Consider the following 8,925-nt stretch of genomic DNA (forward strand, 5'->3'; position numbering starts at 1 on the left):
AAACACAGCAGACTGCTGATTGGTCAGAGAGAATCGTCACTATTCACTGCGTCATCATACGCTGATTTCACGCAGCCGCCATTTTGAAATCGAAAGTGAGGCTCCGGTGGGAAGAACCCCGGAAGTAAAGATAAACAACAATGCCTTGGATTACCAACCTGAAGCTGCTGCCGCGATTTACACTATTGGATGTTAATATCCAATATAGGATATGTATATAGTTCATTCCTGCTTCGTTTTTTACATTCTGAATTATATATAAAAAAAATATTTTATTTATAAACGAATTTCACTGTATATAGTCTAAAGTATGAAAGAAATGTTTGTACATTTTTAGAATTGACACAACATCATTAAACACAACAATACGCTATCACATTCACGACTCTCCTGTGATTAAAGGCGACACTTCCGGTTTTCTTCCCACCGGAGCCTCGCTTTCGATTTCAAAATAACGGCTGCGTGAAATCAGCGTATTGCACGCGCCAGACGGAGTATCCTGAATAAAAAACAGCAAAAACAAAAACAAAAACATCCAAAAACAGCATACACTCGATTTCCTCCATTGTCCTGTGTGTGTGGGTAGCGGGTGTGTCTCGCGCGTCTCGCGTAAAAGATTAAGTCACGGCAGTTTCCTGCGGCGTCGCTATGACGACCAGGTACTATTGTGGAGGTACTATCTGCAATGGAAAACGGAGCGAAAAGCGAGCCGAGCCGAGCCGAGCTGAGTCGAGGCGAGTCGGTACTGTGTAGTGGAAAAGCGCCATTAAACAACTCAATTCTCTGATGACTTGTTTTGACAATGTTGATTCTTGTTTTGCACCAGCTTTATTTTCTGGACCATCAGAAGCCTTTAATCTTCTTATCCATAAGCGTTGGTTATTAAGTGTCAAGTTCTCAGGGTTTCTTTGCCTCAATGTCTGCCCAAACTTGAAAAGGCTTCAATCAACTTTAAGAGAAGGGTGCATGGAATAACTCGAAGCATTGAATTCTTCTTCATCGAATCAATTTATTGAAAATCTTTCAACAATGACTTGACCTTCTTGTTTCAATGAATATCTCAGATGCTTAGCTTAATAACCTATATAGAAAAACATATATAAATATATGAGTCACTACACACAGTATAAATAAATGTACATTCAGAGATATTAAAAGTACAAACAATATTGTTAAACTATTTGCGGTTTATATAGCAGCTTGTAAACGGCAACAACAATGTAAAATCAAATACACCTAGTGCACATGTCCAGTTAGCATGCTAGATGCTAAAATGCTAGCATCAAACAACTTTCAAACACAATGAATATTTGTCCTACCAGTAGCACTCCAAGTTGATGAACACATTTTGGCTTTTCCCAGCAGTCTTTGAACAAACTCAATTGACTCGATGCTGATTACCAATCTTTCTCATTTGGTTGTATAATCTCTAAAATCCACCAGTTTGGGTAGGAGAAGCACATCAACTGCTCAAAGATTTCAGCATGCTGACAATCACACACACCTGGTCCTTTGTGCCATGTGGAGTTTCAATGGCCAATCAGCTTCCCTGGTTGTTCCAGCAGCACTGTGCTCACAACCAATAGGCTGCTCCCATTTTGATCTCAAATCTTTAAATTAAACAATGATGAATATATATTTCTCCCTCTTTCCTTCAATTTCAGATTTAACTTTACACATACCTCGTCTCGAGCTGTGTGTCGCTCTGACAGGAGCCCAACTAGCCAGATTATTGAAGTCTGAACACAGTGTCCCTATATGTCAAGTCACACTCTGGTCGGATTCCACTACGGTGCTGGCATGGATCCAGGCTGACTCATGTCGGTTTAAAGTCTTTATCGGCACGAGGGTAGCAGAGATCCAGGAGTTGACTGACCCCAAGGACTGGCGTTACGTCGATTCTAAGTCGAATCCTGCCGATGATATCACGAGGCGTAAAACATTAGCCGAGTTAGCTAAGCCGAGCCGATGGAGTCAAGGCCCATCGTTCCTCCTCCTGGCCTCAGATCAGTGGCCTCAAATTCCTCTGCTACAGCTCCCTACTGAAGATGCAGAGCTGAAATCAGGCACATTTTGTGGACTTACAGTTCCTGTCTCCAACCCAGCCTTACCTGATTGCAACCAGTTCACATCCTATAAACAACTGCTCACAGCTGGTGCCAGAGTCTTACACGGGCAGGCTAACCCTTCAGAAGCACTAACAGCTGAAGATTATCGAGAAGCCGAACTAGCCCTCCTTCAACAGGCACAGAGTCAAAGTTTTCCAGTCGAGATGACTCATCTTAAGTCAGGTAAACCTCTACCAATGAGTAGTCGTCTCCTGTGCCTTGCGCCAGAATATGATAGCACAACACACCTCATCAGAGTTGGTGGTCGTCTCAGGCTTAGATGAATCTGCTATTCACCCCATAGTTTTGGACCCTAAGCATCCCCTGAGCAGACTGATTATCCAGGACTTCGATGAAACTCTACACCATCCAGGAGCAGAGAGGGTGTTTGCAGAAGTGCGTCTTAAGTATTGGATATTGAAAGGTAGAGAAGCTATTCGGCAGCACCAGAGAACATGCTTGGGTTGTAGACAGTTGAGAGGCCAGCCCAGAATTCCCCGGATGGCTGATCTACCTCCTGCAAGATTACGTTTGCTGCAACCGGCCTTTTACTCCACTGGAGTGGATTGTTTTGGCCCTTACCTCATCAAGATTGGGCGCAGACATGAGAAAAGGTGGGAGGTCATATTTAAATGTCTGACAACGCGAGCTGTGTACCTTGACCTGCTCTACCAGATGGACACAGATTCATTCTTAATGGCCCTCCGAAGATTCATCTCCCGCAGAGGCAAGCCATTTGAGATCATATCAGACCATGGTTCAAATTTCAGAGGTGGTGAGAGAGCATTACAAGAGGATTTCGCTGAGCTCCATCCTTCCTTGCAGGAGCAATTAGCCAGCCACCAGATCAGTTTCAAGTTTAACCCCCCTGGTGCTCCCCACTTCGGAGGTTGTTGGGAAAGAGAGATAAGAGCCCTGAAGTCTGCCCTCTGTTCTACTATAGGGGGACAAATTGTGACGGAAGAAGTCTTACGTACCGTGCTCGTTGAGATTGAAGGCATTCTCAATTCAAAGCCACTCGGATATACATCCTCAGACGTAGCAGACCCTGACCCAGTTACTCCCAACATGCTGCTCATGGGGCGGCCTGACGCATCTTTACCTCAAGTAATATATCCCGTATCAGAGTTGCTGAGCAAACGGAGGTGGAGACACAGTCAGCTTCTAGCAGACCACTTCTGGAGACGCTTCCTCCGTAACTATCTTCCAGAATTCCAAGTCCGCCAGAAGTGGTGCAAAGAGGCAGAGAACCTGCAGCCTGGCACCGTTGTAATGATTGTTGATCATCAATTCCCCCGAGCTCTATGGCCAGTTGGACAAGTGACAAAAGTCTTTCCAGGAGAAGATGGGAGAACCCGAGCTGCCGAAGTGGAAGTCAAAGGGAAAACCTATCTACGTTCCATCACCCGTCTCATCAGCCTCCCAGCTCTACTGGACTGAGTATCCCTTGGTACTCTCCCTTACCTGGTATACCTTTTCTGATTTACACATTTACACCGCAAATGTGGGGGCGGCTGTTGAAAAGGCCAGCTATGCATATATTGAGACATTAGCGCCCCCTTGTGATTTTAAGACGCATTACTCTGATGACTCAGTAATTTTCCTTTTAACGGGTCAATATTGACCGGAAGCAGTTCGGAGAGCTCGTATAGAGACTTTGCTAGTGTCCCGCTGTTACTGTTGTTGTTGCAGAGTGCGTTCATATACAAGTGAGTGATTTTGTTTTATGTTATTCATTATCTTTAAAGAGCTGTGATTTGAATGTGAGATTGTATCTGCGTTAGTTAGTTATAATCGCGTATGTACGCAACACGCATTGTCGATTGCATCATCCATATACAGCGCTAGTGAAAGCATACATAGACAGCTATATATATTGATATTTACGTGTAATATTGTAATTATGAGTCCCCTTGAGTTATTTTGGGTATGTGTATGTTCTTATTTACGTTGAAAGGGAGATTGTTCATATTAATGAAACCATATGTATAGATTCCAGTCAGCTCACGTGTCAGAGAACGTTATGCCATTTTTCTTACGTGCTCATATAGTCTCTACATGTCTGAATCCATTAAAGTGTACTTCGTCTCTGACCGGACGACTTATGTCTGCTCAATATCCACCAGCACCACACTAGTCTACCCAACAGTGTGTATTGTTCCTCAGGCCGGGTCACATGACCCCCGTGTGCGCTGAGCTACAGTCGCAGGTGTTGAGCTGCTACACACTGAACACACACTCCTCTGCTCACGGCTGGCCAGAGACTACATACACTGCATCCACTCCTGCAAGAAGGTACGCCTGCAAAATATGATTGTTATATGTACTGGATATTGCATAAAAGGGACAGTCAACCAGTCATTAAATGGTTAAAAATAAACATGTCACCACTGACCAATCAGAATCAAGAATTCTAGAGCACGGCGTAATAATGTACAGTTGAAACGATGGATAACTGTTTAATAATTTTGTAACCGGGCGGAAACACTTTACAATAAGGTTTCATTTGTTAGCATTCAACAACATCTCTACAGCATTTATTAATCTGAGGTAATGTTAATCTCAGCATTTACTAAAGCATGTATAAGATCAAAAGTTGGATCTGTTAATGTTAATATTACAGTAGTTATTGCACTGTAGTTATATGAACATAACTAACATTAACAATGTCAATAAATGCTATGAGAATTATGCATTAACTAATGTCAACAAACGAGACCTTATTGTAAAGTGTCAACCATAAAGTTACTGCTGAAATGTAAGAAATCAGTCATGATGATATTGGCAATTTTAGTGTAATCAGACTCATGCTGATCATAAAACAATATGTTACTGACCGATACTGATCATTTTAATCATTTTTTCCCTCCATTGTGTAACTGAGAGCTGGTTCATATTAAAACATGCCAGAGTCATTATCTCTGCAGGAAATAAGTGTGTGTGTGTGCGTGCGTGTGTGTGTGTGTGTGTGTGAGTGTGTGTGTGTGTGAGAGAGAGAGAGAGAGAGAGTGTGTGTGTGCGTGTGTGTTTGTGTGTGTGTGTGAGAGAGAGAGAGAGAGAGAGAGAGAAAGTGTGTGTGAGAGAGAGAGAGAGAGTGTGTGTGTGCGTGTGAGTGAGTGAGTGAGTGTGTGTGTGTGTGAGAGAGAGAGAGAGAGAGAGAGAGTGTGTGTGTGTGAGAGAGAGAGAGAGAGAGAGAGAGAGAGAGCTGTTGAGCTGATCTTCATTTACTGTGAGCAAATAAAGTCTCTTCTTCTGTTTATCTCTTCAGTCTCTCGTTACTCTGTTAGTTCTCCACACAGTAAATGTTCTTCCGTCTGAAACACTTTTCTGAAGGTCAGTGAAGATGAATATGATGTTTCTGCATTATCGAGACACAAAGCGTGTTTATGAGGAAATGCATTTGGTCAAGGAACATATAAATCACTAATATTCCACTATAGTAGATGTTTAATCAGTGTTTCACTGCCATCAGTTTACATCCAAAGTTGTGAATTTAATTTATGCACACAATTGGAATATCGCATAAAATATTTGAATAAAGCAGCGAATAAGCAATATAAGAATATCCATCCCATAGTTCAAGAGAACAAAATCATCACTTCCTGGGAAATTAGTGCAAATTATCAGTAATAAAACTAAGTTTCTGCAATCTTTCTCTTTTTCCCTCCATCATAAACGAGTGTGTCAGAGCGTCAGATGAAACACAGTAAACGCTGTCATGTTCTCTAGCGTTCGGATGCTGGTGTTCAGGAACACACTCGTGTGTGTGAGACGCTTCTGGAGGGAATTACACCAAATCATTCTGATCACACACTTCCACTCCGGCATTTCAGAAACACCAAACCAACATTAGAGATGCTGCGACGCCATTGGTCCACTGGTTACTCCAGTTATCCAATCACAGCCTGAGGGAAAGTCACATGAGTTTATTGTTGCACATCGAGAGATTTATTCAGTAAATGTGTTTCCATCGTAGTTTATAGTTTATGTGCAGTTTTTTACAGTATGTGTATTTTCAGAGTTTATGTGCATCTTGCCGTTTCCATCCAGTGTTTTTTTATGCGATATCCCAAATTTTGCATAAAAATAGGTGGATGGAAACACAGCGATCTTGTCAAATTGAGCAGTTAGCAGTGTTTTTCTCTCCTTTGGCTGCTTTTTCTGACCTGCACAAACAAACACAGGTTTGATTTCTGGAGATTCTCCATCATTTAAAGTCCTCCTGTAGTCAATACTTTTAGCCCTTAAAACTCATCTTTGATCACCAAAATGACAAATTTGAAAGATTTTTCCTTGGAAAAAACATTCGTCATGCCTTTAACTCGACATCTTGACTGTAACTCGACACCCTTGTCTCATTTAATATGTATGGTTCTATCAATATGCAAATGAGCCCCGCCTCCACTCACTCACTCAGCTCAGAGATCCACTGGTTGACGATCACACGTTGATCTGATTGGTTACAAGGTAGTTTGTGACGTCAGAAACACCAGCGATTTCAAAGCGTGTTTTTGAGACTGTCTTTGGTTCACTGCAGTTTTAAGGAGAAAATACTCAGCAATGCTGTCGACTTATGAACTTACACATGCTTTGTCTTAAAGCATATTAAAAACACCTATATGAACATATAAACATTATAAGCTTGATTTTTGACACTGGGAGACTTCAAGTTGAGAAAAGCACCTGGAGATCCAGTGAAATATGAAATATGCGCTTTGATAATTGAGTGTTTCATGAAGTTCAAAAATAGATGCACATCCTGCGAGAGGTGAAATCAGCGAGGAAATGATCCCTCAGGGATCAATAACATCTCTCTCCATCGAGACACCGGGATTCGAGTGGCGCATTGCTTCTCTGAAACTCGCACTTGTTTTACGAGGAGTGGATGCTGAGGAGAGGACGGTGGCCTGTGTGGTTGTTGTCATGGTAACGCTGGTGAAGATAACGGGTCAGAAAACGAGTCTGGCGTTCTCCATGTGCCGTATTGATCTCCATCAATAAAGATCCATGTGTGAATCACAGAAAGAGAGTGTTAAACCTTCAAACAATATAGTTAAAGAAATACAGTTCACACGTGTGCGTCTGCATCTCTGACACGCAATACCATTATGTTTGAGTCCTTATTAAAATAATACCAGGGTATGAAACCGTTTGAAACTGGTGTTTTGTTTGAAGTGGAATATTATAAGGGTCAGGAACACTAAGCAAGTAAGTCTCAGTAAATGCTGTCGTTTGTTTCATGTCTGATGAAAATCATGGATGCACAAAATCTTAGTTGTCTACACTCAAAATTTCAACTTTGTTATTAGAGAAATCAAATTTGTCAGAAATATTATGTGACATGATTAAGGATTCCCGAATGTTTTCGTCAGCAAACCACAGATTTTAAGCAGTGTTTTTAAAACCCCCAATTTTAAAGTCCCCCGGCCTATAATCAATTATTTTATCCCTTAAAACTCATCTTTGATCACCTAAATTACATATTTTGTCACAATCGCAGAAACACCAGCGATTTCAAAGCGTGTTTTTTAGACTGTCTTTGGTTCACTGCAGTTTTAAGGAGAAAATAATCAGCAATGGTGTCGACTTATGAATTTACTCATGCTTTGGCTTAAAGAATATTAAAAACATATTATATGAGCTTCAAACATACAGTGACTGGGTTGAAATAATACAAAGCTTTAGTGTTAATAATGATAAATAACTACAGTGGTGATTTGAAGGAAAGGCTGTTACTGTACCGTATAAATCTCAGTACTGGCCAACACTAATGTGAATAATATACAGTATATTAACCCTGAGAATATAAATATACCGTTTCCAACAAAGTCCAGCATCTTTGTTGTTCCACATTCATAATGGCAGTCAATGAACTTATGAGAATATATATCTGAATGACAGCATCAGTTTCTTCAGTTGTACTGATGTTGTTCACTCGATCTTATAGACTGTATCTGCATTTAATTGCCATTTGGATTAAACATGTTGATGTAATATCTGACATTTGAGACAGACAGCTGTTCTGCTGGAGATATTCATATATCATAGTTCATATATCGTTTATTATTCTCCTCCATAACAACATTTGAGCAGAGGAGGACTTTTATTTTATTACTCTCAGTATTATCAGTGAAACTGTCATTTCAACTGGATTTGATTTAATTTAATATGAGATTTTGATTCAATTTTCTTTTTGCACTTGTCTCACACACGTCACTTGTTCCTGAAGAGAGATCGAGAGTCTGAAGCTCAACAGATGCAAAGTGAACAAGTGCAAATGAGTTGAGGGAAAGCTGTTGCAGATCTACACTCGCACACACTCACTCACTCTCTTTCTCACACACACACACACACACACACACACACACACACACAGACACACACGCGTGTGAGTGTAGATCTGCAACAGCTCAATTTGTGCAGTTTCTCATGGTTTGAAGGCATTTTGCACCTGCTGCGGAGAAACTTTCTCTCAACTCATTTGCATTTGTTCACTTTGCATCTGTTGAGCTTCAGACTCTCGATCTCTCTTCAGGAACACGTGACGTGTGTGAGACAAGTGCAAAAAAAAATTGAATCAAAATCTCATATTAAATTAAATCAAATCCAGTTGAAATGACAGTTTCACTGATAACACTGAGAGTAATAAAATAAAAGTCCTCCTCTGCTCAAATTATGTTATGGAGGAGAATAATAAACGATATATGAACTATGATATATGAATATCTCCAGCAGAACAGCTGTCTGTCTCAAATGTCAGATATTACATCAACATGTTTAATCCAAATGGCATTTAAATGCAGATACAGTCTATAAG

The 8,925-nt window shown here is 40.8% G+C and overlaps 1 long non-coding RNA gene across 1 annotated transcript in view; it reads right to left on the minus strand.

The window, feature by feature from the left end:
* LOC309492825 overlaps nt 1–477 on the minus strand; it is a 143,374-nt gene extending 142,897 nt beyond the window's left edge. Inside the window, exon 1 of the long non-coding RNA XR_014203721.1 lies at nt 48–477. This is a non-coding gene — a long non-coding RNA (uncharacterized lncRNA). The remainder of the gene's footprint in view (nt 1–47) is intronic.
* Nucleotides 478–8,925: the final 8,448 nt, after the last annotated feature.

The sequence above is a fragment of the Leuciscus leuciscus genome (assembly GCF_965113295.1).
Source record: "Leuciscus leuciscus genome assembly, chromosome: 1".
In the NCBI taxonomy this organism is placed as follows: domain Eukaryota; kingdom Metazoa; phylum Chordata; class Actinopteri; order Cypriniformes; family Leuciscidae; genus Leuciscus; species Leuciscus leuciscus.